Below are 12,067 nucleotides of genomic sequence, written 5' to 3'. Positions count from 1 at the left end.
GGATGTTGGTCAAATGGCACAAACTCCCAGTGATAAGCTGAATAAGTTCTGGGCATCTAATGTACCCCATGATGACTACAGCTAATGACACTGTATTATATACTTGAAAGTTGCTGAGAGAGGAGATCATAAATGTTCTCACCACAAAAAAGAAATGGTAATTATGTGGCATGATGGAGGTGGTAGCTAACACTCTGTGGTAATCCCTTTGCGATATATAAGTGTATGAACTCAACATGTATACCTTAAACTTATACAATGTTATATGTCATTATATCTCTATAGATACGCAAAATGAACAACTGTTTTTTAACCCAGTCTCCAAAGCCCATTGCAGATGCTTCTCTGCATGAAATCTTCCTTACTCCCTGCTGGCAGGATAGGGTCAGCCCACCTCCTCTCTCTTCCTCCCATGCCTTCTCAAGGGGGCAAAAATGGGTGCTTGAGAGGCAAAAATCCTATTCTTTTTATGTACAAAGCACGGATCTATGTACTGTATATAAACAGATATATAGTATAGCTGTGGTATTCAGATTTCATGTGGACAGGGAGATTAGAGGAAAACAATTCTAAAAAAGGCTCCTAAAGGGGTAATAATGAAAGGAAAGCTGAGAAACACCACTCTTGACATTTCCACCAGGCTGAGAAAGAGACACGCCACACCTAGTCTGTCTGAGAGCAAATGAGTGCTCCCACATCTTGCTCCAAGGTCCCCACCCTACTCCTCCCACGTTCTTGTCACAGTTAACGTCACTGTCAGTGACCCAGCGCCCTTGCTGGGACCCTCAGGCATATTGGCAAAACCCTCGTCCTCAGCGCCCACGTCTAGTCATGCCGAGCCTGCCAGCTGACCTCCCACCATCTCTCCCCATTCCAGCCTCTTGGTCTCATCATCTCTTGCCTGGATCACAGCAACAGGCCCCTGAATGGTTTACATCCACTTCCCTACTCCAATCTATCTTTCACTCTGCCACTAGAGAGAATGTTCTAAAACACAGACAGATCATTTAATTTTTTTATAAGCTGCTTTTATTAAGTAAAGTTATTATTATTATTTTTTTGACTGTGCCTCACGGCATGTGGGATCTTAGTTCCCCGACCAGGGATCGAACCCGTGCCCCCTGCAGTGGAAGCATGGAGTCTTAACCACTGGACCGCCAGGGGAGTCCCTAGATCATTTAATATTCATGTATTCAAAGTTCTATTCCTGTCTGCTTAAAATATCAAGTCTCTAGCAGAAAATACCAGCCCTCTGCCCTTTCCTGCATTCCCCTACAGTCATGTTCTATCCTAACACACTGACAGTGTGCTTTCCCTGGAACCCAGTCTACACCTTCGTCCATCCCTGTCTTTTTTGTACCAAGTCTTCTGCTCAGAATTCCTTTCTCCCTTCTTCTCACCTGAACTCCTATTCCTACCTGAAGGCCCAGCTCAAATGTTACCACTTCAATTGTGTGTCCCCTTACATGATTCCTGGCAGAATCATTTGTTGCTTTCTTTGTGTGTCTACACCATGATGTCCATGTTTATATAACAGTGAATGTACCACTTTACTTTTCAGCTGGACTGTGAATTTTGAGAGTGAGGATGCGTACCAAATCAACACATTTATTGAGAAAAAGACTCTATTTGTAAGGCACTGTGCTGGGTGTCAGAGCAGCGGCAGTGAATGAATGAGGATTGCCTCCATAAGAATCTGGTGAGGAAGACAGATTTCAGTAAATTAACAAGTGATCACTTAAATACAGTTGTGATAAGTCCAACAAAGGAAAATCACATGATGCTACGAGTGTAAGGAACAGGGAAATCCACCTATACCTGAAGGGGTGGAGAGAGCATGCCTGGAGAAAACACTTTTAAACAAAGAAACAAAAGAGTAAGCTGGGTGAAGAGTAGGGGGGAGGAGAGATACCCAGGCAGATACCGCATGAGGATGCTCTGTGGTAAGAAAGCCTGAGATCATGGAAGACTTGAAATAAAACAAACCAGAATCCAAACACAATGTGGGTCTGAAGCGCGGCGAGGCCAGGGGAGGTGTGTTCGGATGACACCGTGAACACCCAGTACGTGACTGTTGAACGGATTTATGAAGGTGTGAGCTTTCAGGACAGTCCTCGATGCCTGGTCCCTGGGTAAAATGGTCCCCAATTGAGTAAGAGCATGTTCTTGTACCCAGAACTCTGGGGTCAGGTATCAGTCACATGAATGTGAACAGGGGGCAAACAAAATATGGAAACAATACGCTCAGCTCTATGACTGGGTCATCAGCTCACGGGCAGCTTCGTCCTGCAGCTTCTCTGTGGGTCGCTGTCATTTTGTATAGTGTGCATTTGGGGGCCCTGGGGGTCCCACAGCTAATCCCACACCACAGTCTTCTGAGTGTTGCAAGTAGAGATGGAGTCGAGTGAACTGGTTTGTTAGGCCAACCAGCCCCATGTCCTGGGAGTCATGAAACGCGGGGCTAGCAACAGAAATGACTCACCCACGGAGGCATGTAGATGGCTGTGGAGAGAGAGAGGAGAAGACTAAAAATAACACTTCCCCTGAAGGGTGGAGCTGGAGGCTCGTGTTGTGTCACACTGGCTGTTGTTTCTGAGAATTCCTGCAGTGGAAGTGGAGAGTGGAGTCATGGCTGCCAGTGGCCAGCCCTCGGCGAGAGAAACAAACCCAGAGGCAGCTCTGGGCAGGTGCCGCCCTCAGGAGAGCTGTGGAAGTGTCCGTGCAGGCGGGGATTTCAGGGCCCAAGGCCTTATCACTCTCACTTCTTCCCAGAAGCTGATGCCTAACATCCTAGAGCCCCACATCTTTCACTAAAAACTCTGATCCTCGATAAACCAGAAGGACAACACATAGGCTGTTATTAACAAAACATTCAGAGGTCGTTGGAGTTTACAAGGATTTTCAGACTTTGTTTTGTTTTACTTTCTTTTCTCCTCTTCCCGCTGTTCCATACGCTCCATGGGAGCAGGGACCTTGTTTGTCCTGTTCCCAGTTCCATCCTCAGTGTCTAGCACAGGGTAGGAGCTAAATAAATATTTGCTTAAGGAAAAATGGAAGGAATGTATCTAACTCAGCCCTCTTAGCTCGCAGACAAGGAGACTGGGCAGGGAGCAGAAACTTGCCCAGTGCCACGCAGCCAGTCGGCCGCAGCGGGAGAGAAGCCAGGCCCGACCCCTCACCTGGTCCTCCCTCCACTCCAGTCTATTACTAGGACTCGGCACGGCTACACCTGTTTCGCTGAGGGCGAGGGAGACCAAACGTGAGGTCACTGGCCACCGGACTGGGCAAGATTGCATGAAGAGGCTGCTGGGGGCGCCAAGATAGTGAACTTAGAGGGGGAGCAGGTGGCACTGAGGGCTGCCCACTAACGCCCCTGGGGCACAGAGGTGCTCCTCTCCTAGCCTGCTGTGTTTGCCTAGATTCATTTTGAGTACAGCCTTGGAGGAAGCCGAAGTTCCTGGAGCAGCAAAGGCTGATGGCTGGTCATTGGCGCCAGACCACATGGTCTTGACTGTACGTGGACAGCTCTATAGTCGTTAACACTGATGGCTTGTGTGCTTTTTCCTGCTTTGGGTTTTCTTCTTTTAATAATCAGACAATAGTTTACATCTGTGCGCTGGCAAGGAGCCATAAACAAGAGCATCCAAACAAAGGGGAGAGAAGCCAGACTGGCAGGGGGCTGGGAAGGAAAACCCAGATTCTTCACCTTCGGTCCCCGCAGACGAAAGGATTTAAAGTTCACTGTGGAGGAAGGGGAGACGGGAGGAGGGAGGGGCCTTGAAGAATTACCAGGGGTTACGAATGTGGTCATTTCTGAAGCCAGTTTTCATTTAGGCTCACACTGTCTTGTGGTCTTAAAAATATATCTCAAGTGAAAGGCTTCTGAGAGGCCCGGGGCAGCGGTGGGAGCAGCCGGGAGGGACTTGGTGCTGCGGAGTGGAGCTGAGGCAGCCACTTCCGGGACCTCCTGGCCTGAGCCCCATCCCCCCTCTTACCCCTCCCCACCCCCCACCCCCGTCCCTGGAGCCACCAAACGGAGGAGGGAACAGAGCCCTACCTGACTTGCTGTCCAGGTCCCAGAACAGACGGATTCCCTCTCTGTTCCCAGCCAATGGTGAGGCAGGCGTTGACTCTGAGTCCTTAGAGACTGGGCCCCAGCTCTCAAGTCTGGGGGCAGCTCTGGACTTTGCTCAGGCCAGGTTTGACGCCGGGTGTGAGAACAGCACAGATATTGGATTATAGGTTTCAGTCCACCCCAGTCTGTGTTTTGGGGCATAGAATTAATAACGATTTGAAAATATCTACTTCTTTGAACAAGCTTCTGAATGGAAGCAACCACAGGGATCCTCGTGCCTGCAGGTTGCAGCCAGGGTGGGTTTTGGAAACTGGCGCTCAAGCAGCTCGTAGGATTTCTCCTTAGACGTCGTGAAGCTCCGTCAGCTGAAGTCGGGTGAGGCTACGGAAGTAGCTTATTATTACTGTTTTTACATTTCAGTTTTAGAAATTAACAGTCTTCTAATTGCCAAGGACATTACTTGAAGGAGTCTGAGAGGCATATGTATTTCGAATCCAGGTTGTAAACATAAACGTCCAAACCAACGGAACTCCCACACAGACTTCAAGGATGAAGAGTTTGTTTGTTTTTAAAGCATCTTTCGTATAAGAACATATTCCAAACATATAACAGATAAGGATGTACTCGAACGTACCAGTAATGGCGATGACTTTAATGACTGAGAAAGAATAAAGGAAGCAGGGGAAAAAAATTAAGGCAATACTGACAGCTACTCAGATGGCAACCTACATAAATTAGTCAGTTTCCTTATCAGAGATTTACATGTTAAAACCACTTGATATAACCCAGCAGGAAATTGAACAAGTGATTCTATGTCCAGACTTGGAAACAAAAATAACCACTCAGGGCCTCCACACATTAGTTTGTTCAAACTTGCGCTGATAAAAGTCTTTTTGGCTGGGGCTGTAGTGTGCGGTTGTGAGACTGGAGGGCTTGGCAGAAGATTGATACTAAAACAATTGCAAATGCTTCATACAGGAAAACACGTTTGAGGAAAGTTTCAGCTGGTCCCCGATAGCCACTAAGATGAGGCCAAGTGAGAGACTGCCTGTGATTTAGCATCCTTCGTGCTGAAGGAGAAAGAGGACTGACTCCATCAGCTCTACAAAGCATCTTTAGACTCTTCTTAGGCTTATCGTCCTCTTACATCCAACACACACATTCTTGTTCACACTCACAGATACTTCACATTCTCCTTTTACACTTGTACCCATTCCAGTGTTTCTTAGCATTTCCCCAAGAACGAGAACGCTTTTGAAATTTCTGACTCGTAACGATGTTAGGGACAAGCAGACATTTGCTTGTCCAACCCTTGAGGCCGAGACCCCACGGTTCCCCCTGGCAGCCCCAGACGCCTTTCCAAAACAGCCTCTCTCTGGTCTCTGAGAGTTCTCTCGCATACCACATGCATGTTCTATTTATGTTTCTTTGTCCTGAACAAGATTTGGCCCCATTGTGTGGGAGCAACACCAGAAAAGAAAAACAAAATCCATCCACTGAGAGAAAGTGGATATTGTGGGAGCTTGGAGAAATTTACATACTTTGCTCATTCCATTTTCTGGTGATGTCAGAGCCAAAGAATATCCCTCTTAAAAACTCACACACGCATTAAAAATGCTGAGGCTCACGAGCTCTGTCCGTCAAGCGGACTGTTGTGCAGAGGAGAAGGAGAAATGTAAATACTCCCCTGCCTGCCCCCCCCGCCCCCCTTTCATTTGCCTCATCAGCCTCCGAAAGAACCTAACAAATTAGTCCAGACTCCATTTGGACGGAATTAAGGGCCTGTCTGCAAAAGGGTGAGGGGTATTAATGGAGGGGGTGGGGGGATGGGAAGAGTAGTGGGAGGCGGGAATGTGGTGCTTGAGTCTGGGTGACCGGCCCTGGCGTTTTATGGAGACAGAGAAGGGTCGGCTGACACTTTACAGATTGGGTGTCATGTTCAGGGAATTTGGCATTTCTGCCACAGGGCTCCGGCTGCCCTGCTAACTGCCTTCTTTCTCCCTGCTGGTAAAAGTGCAGGAGAAAAGGGTTAAATAAATGTTTGTGATATGATAAGGTGCTTGTTTATTCAAGGAATGACAGATTATTGGCTCCAAAGGCAGCCCTGAAAAATAGTACAAAGGAACTGGCTCTCCCCTCGTGGATGATGTGATTTCCTCCTAAGATTCTGCTCTTTCCTAGGAACAACTTGCTCTGGGAATGAAGAAAGATGATTTTCCTGTAGTGGGAGACGGACAGCCTTGGTGCAGAGGTTTGGAGCCCCAGAAGCTGGCTGGGAACTGGGATGGCTTGTCTTGGGGGAACGCTCATTCCTGCCCTGGTGCAGGCCCGGCATCCCGCGGGCCCTGCCTCCTGCTGTTTCTCAGAGCCTGGGAAAAGGATTTACTCGCTCAGGAGAGGAACGTCTTCCCTAGGAAATCCTGTGTACAAGGTCTTCTTCCAGACACAGACCGCTGGGTCCATCCCACGGCCATCCTGGCTCTCTGTGAACACGTGATCGCCTGCACGTTCGTATATTTACATGCAAGCACACCCTTGTCCCATGAACTTTCTCCTGCTGGGCTCCAGCGATTTCATAGCTGGTCCCGGAGGAGAATTCAGCTCCAGATGCCCCAACAATGAGACATTCCCCTAACGTCTGTGCGCTTTTCTTGGGGGAGGAAACCCCAGTGACGGCCAACCCTGAAAATCACCAGCAGGCCTGGCCTGGGGCCCTGGAGGCAGAGATGCCTGAGCTGGGCAGGCCCTTACTGTGCTGTACACTCAGTGCTGCTCAGCCCGCGTCCCGCTTCCAGATGCCCTGGAGCTGGCTGCTGCCTGCAGAGAAAGAGTGCTGCACCTCCCAGCCTCCCACCAGAACGCCCCCCCCCCCCCACCGGCCCCTGGCATGCTACAGAGAGCTTGTTCGCATACTTGCTGAGTAGAAGGGTTTGGACAAGATGTTTGGCATAGTTCTCATTGAAAAGAACTCAGTGCCAAAGTCAAACACCAAGAAAAAAAAAAGTTGTGATTGAACTGCTGTTTTTCCAGGATCCTGGGAACTACTGTGTGATTTTCACAATAGTCCGCGGCCTTATCGGCCAAGGTGCTTTCTGTCAGACACAAGGCGCTGGCCTGGGGAACCCAGTGCCCTTCGGACACGATGACTAAGGCTGACCGCAGGGGCGTTATCAAATATCCACGTTTGGGCTATTTTTATGATTGCATTCAGTACTAATAGGGCTTGTTGAGTGTACACAGCCGTGTGCTCATTCTTGAACTACACAAGATAAGATCCCTGTCCCAGGGAGCTTACTGCCTGACTTTTGCAAAAACCAGATGGCAGAAAATGGTTTCCCTCTGCCCATCAGCAATGATTGAGGGGGTGGAGATGAGAAGGGGTGCAGTCAATTCATAACTCTCCCAGGGTGGGACCTCTGCTTTGGCATTTATCCCATGTGACGTTTTAGTTGTGGACTGTCTTTCGCCCATCATCTGCTACTCCATAAGCTGTATCTCCTGGAGCCTCTGAGAATATAAGCTAATTTGAATATCAGTTTAATTAAAACATTGTTAGATACATAAAGACGCCTCCCACCAGACACAGACACACATTATGTACGTACACACTCACAAATATATCATGGATTCCAAAACTATCTGCAAATGGTTTTTGGTCTGCAGTGGGGACATCAGAACTTGTAGATTTGACCCATCATTGCTGGTCATGTTGGAATTATATGCCGTGATGCTGGATTAGGAAGGACCAACCGGGACACCCCATTTCGTCAATCATGTCTCAAGGACAGCTTCTGAGTCTGCCCCCAGCTGTGAAAGTCAGTAGAGCTGTGGCAACAGGCTACCTGGACCCTCACACCAGCACCACTGTCCCCAGAAGAACTTCCCTGTCTGTGACCTCGTTTTTTTTTGTTTTTTATTTTTTATTTATTTTTGGCTGCGTTGGGTCTTCATTGCTGTGTGCGGGCTTTCTCCAGTTACGGCGAGTGGGGGCTACGCTTCGTTGGGGTGTGCAGGCTTCTCACTGCAGTGGCTTCTCTTGTTGCGGAGCACACGCTCTAGGCACGAGGGCTTCAGTAGTTGTGGCTTGCAGACTCTAGAGCGCAGGCTCAGTAGTTGTGGCGCACGGGCTTAGTTGCTCCACAGCATGTGGGATCTTCCTGGACCAGGGCTTGAACTCATGTCCCCTGCATTGGCAGGCGGACTCTTAACCACTGTGCCACCAGGGAAGCCCTGTGACCTTGCCTTTTTTTTTTTTTTGCTTGTTTGTTTGTTTGTTTTTTGGATTTTTAGGGCAGTTTATTTACAGACTATCAAATACAGTCTTTTTTCTCTTGTTAAACAAATGGCTTATATTAAACACATTAGATTTACGAGTTACGAGACTTTACTAAAAATTCTCGCAAAAAAGCACACCTTTACAACAAATTAACTTAATCGTGAAAAAAATTTAAAGAGTGATTCACTACAGAGCCTCATTTTCAATGCGGCATTTTCAATTAGAGAATTCTTTTTTAATGGGACATTTGATATGGTGAAAGGAATAAGACCCACAAAATGTCAGTTTACACGATTCAGAGAGCCTGTCTGTGACCTTGTGTTTCAGGGTAGTCCCCTAACTCATCTGGGCATTTGCAACTGCATGAGTTTTCTTGAAGAGCAAAAATAACTTTTATGTAGACGCAGGAACCCTCTTACCAAGGGTGCCCCCCCGCCCCGGTTGAACCCCAGGAATGAGGCAATTATGTGTTACTCGGCACATGCTTTGTCTTTAGCTGGAAGCCAACCCGAGACTGGCATTTGAGTGGGAGAAGGTGATCTGGGAGGTGGTCTTGGGAGCACCAGCAGGGGAGTGGGGAGGGAAACCAAGACAGGGTGGGTGTGCTGACGGGCAGTTACTGCTGTGGGCACCGAGGAACAGTGTAGGATGCATCCAGAGCTCTAGCTTTCTGGGGATATCTAGCAGCTGGGATATTGATCCACCAACTCCGTTTTGCCATTGGCTGAGGTTGTTCCAGGGGCTCTCAGCTACCAGGCACTTCCAGCCTTGCTCCGCCTGCAGACTCAGCAGACTCCTTTAGCCAGAAAAGGCTCTGAGGCAGAGAGGCGCCGGTGCGTGCAGTGCTGCCAATGTGCAAGGGAATGGCGGGAGCCAAGGATACACAGGCAGAGACCTGACAAGAGTCTGCCATGGGTTCCCTCCCTCCCTTCCTTCCTTCCCCCCATCCCTTCCTCCCTTCCTCCCTTCCTTTCTTTCTTTTTTTTTTTTTTTTTTGCGGTATGCGGGCCTCTCACTGCCGTGGCCTCTCCCCTCGCGGAGCACAGGCTCCGGACGCGCAGGCCCAGCGGCCATGGCCCACGGGCCCAGCCGCTCCGCGGCACGCGGGATCCTCCCGGACCGGGGCACGAACCCACGTCCCCTGCATCGGCAGGCGGACTCCCAACCACTGCGCCACCAGGGAAGCCCTCTTCCTTTCTTTTAATAAGGAGCTCCTTTGAGGGAAGTTACAGTTAAGTACAAATTTGATTGAGGAAGGAATCCATATTGAGAAGTCTAGGATAAATAAATAAATCAATAAAGAAGAAGAGGGGAGAAAAACAAAGGGTCCAGCTCAGCTTTCATTTCTTCTGGGAAAATCCCAAGCCCCTCCTCCCACGTCTCGCCCCTCAGCCTGTTCTATGGTTCCAGTAGCGCGCTGAAGTCATGGCTACCTACACCCATCACCCTGACTTGTAACTGTTGATTCATTTGTTATCCTTCCGAACCAGAGTATTCTTTCGTTTGTTTGTTTGTTTGAATTTCTGCATTCCCTATACCAACCTGCTTGGCACTGATAGGTACTTAATTCATCTCTAGGAGATGAATGAATGGTTCCTTTGAAGTATTCCACACTTATCTCTACCAAAAGCTGAAAGGTTTAGCAGTCCGGAAGAGAACTTCCAACCAAGTTCCCTTGGAGTTGTGGTGATTGAATTTGAGAGATCTTTGAATGCCTGTCCTAAAACTTAATCACCAAAGCTCAGTGATTTTTTTCAATATCAGGATTCTTCTTATGGAGGAAAAAGATGGACTCCCCATGGAGTGTAAGGTGCTGAGTGAAGTGGAAAGCTCAGATACTCAGGTTAAAAGCCCCATCCCTGAAGGTGAGTGTCTCGCATAAAATAGTAGCTCATTAAACATTCAGTTCCATTCTTACAAAGAGAAGAGTAAAAGGCAACTTTATCATTTATACTTCCTCTATTATATTTCAGTAAAGCTTGAAAAAAAAAAAAAAAAAGAGGAGGAAAAAGTCCAGGGCAGGGCAGAACCTGGTCACCACCTCCAACCAAGTCTCCATGATTTGGGCTAGTGATGCTTTTATTCCAGGAACAGGTCTCTTCTCTATTGCAGATAATTTGATGATACCATGGTGACCTTCACTTGTATCTCTCCTTGAGGGGATTCCACCTTTCTGGAACCCAGAGCCCATTCCGTCCTCAGATGGTACCAATTCCTGGGTTTCCTGCTGTCTGACCAAAGATCAGTGTTGTTCCAGACAGGGCTTCCCTGGGCTGGGTCAGGTCCAGGGGATTCTGCAGATCCCTGTGGCAGGCCCCTAGAGTCTTTCCCATTATTGACAAAGGAGGGAACTCATTCCTCTACTCCAGGGTTTTCAACCTATGCACTATTGACATTTTGGACCAGAATATTCTCTGTGGCAGGAGTTGTCCTATGCATTATAAGATGTTTAGCACCATCCCTGGCCTCTACTCACTGGATGCCAGCTATACCCCTTCCAATCATGACAATCAAAAGTATCTTCAGATATTACCACATGTCCTGTCGTGGTTCAGATCATCCCTGGCTGAGACCCACTGGTCTAATTCAAGCCTGGTGAGGAGCTGGCAAACCATGGCCTCTGGGCGAAATCTGGCTTGCAGCCCGTTTTTGTAAGGCTTACATAGGAATGTTTGTTATCTTTTTTTTCCCAATATTTTATTATAAACATTATGAACATACTGCAAATTTGAAAAGAAATGTATCTTTGTAAAGAATTGTTAATAAAAAAATCAAACAGGGACTTCTCCGGCGGTCCAGTGGTAAAGAATCCACCTTCCAATGCAGGGGATGTGGGTTCGATCCCTGGTCAGAGAACTAAGATCCCACATGCTGTGCGGCAACTAAGCCCGGGCATCACAACTACTGAGCTCACGCGCCTCAATGAGAGAGAGCCCGCATGCCGCAAACTACAGAGCCCACACACTCTGGAGCCCACATGCCACAACAAAAGATCCCGCATCCTACAACTAAGAACCGATGCAGCCAAAAATAAATAAATAAATAAAAATAAAGAAAATTAAAAAAAAAATCAAACAAAGAAGAACAGGTGACAGAGACTATATGTGGCCCACAAAGTAAAAAGTATTTACTATCTGGATTTTTTAAAATGTTGCCAACTCCAGTTCTAGAATGAAGAAAAACATCTTTGCAGCCGAGAGTGGGCATACACCTAGCAAGTAACAGTGAATTTTTCTTATAGATTCATACACTAAATGTTTCATTGAGGAAGATTTACCATTCTCTCTCCTGGAGGAACTGTGACCGTCCAAGGTAATCGCTTCATAAAGAGGTCAAGTTACGTGTGTAGAGAACAAACGTATGGATACCAGGGGGGAAGGGGAGGTGGGATGGATTGGGAGATTGGGATTAACATATATACAATACTACGTATAAAACAGATAACTAATGAGAACAGACTGTATAGCACAGGGAACTCTACTCAATGCTCTGTGGTGACCTAAATGGGGAGGAGATCCAAGGAAGAGGGGATATATGTATACGTGTGGCTGATTCACTTTGCTGTACAGCAGAAGCTAACACAACATTGTAAAGGAACTATACTCCAATTAAAAAAAAATTCCTTCCCAATAAAGATAATGTTCTACTTATCAAAAAAAAAAAAAAAAAAGAGGTCAAGTTAAACACTGCATGCTATGTGCTTTTCATCACTCAGG

This window comes from Leucopleurus acutus, assembly GCF_964270905.1.
Source record: "Leucopleurus acutus genome assembly, chromosome: 13".
NCBI classification, from domain to species: domain Eukaryota; kingdom Metazoa; phylum Chordata; class Mammalia; order Artiodactyla; family Delphinidae; genus Leucopleurus; species Leucopleurus acutus.
Note: the sequence above shows the minus strand (reverse complement) of the source record.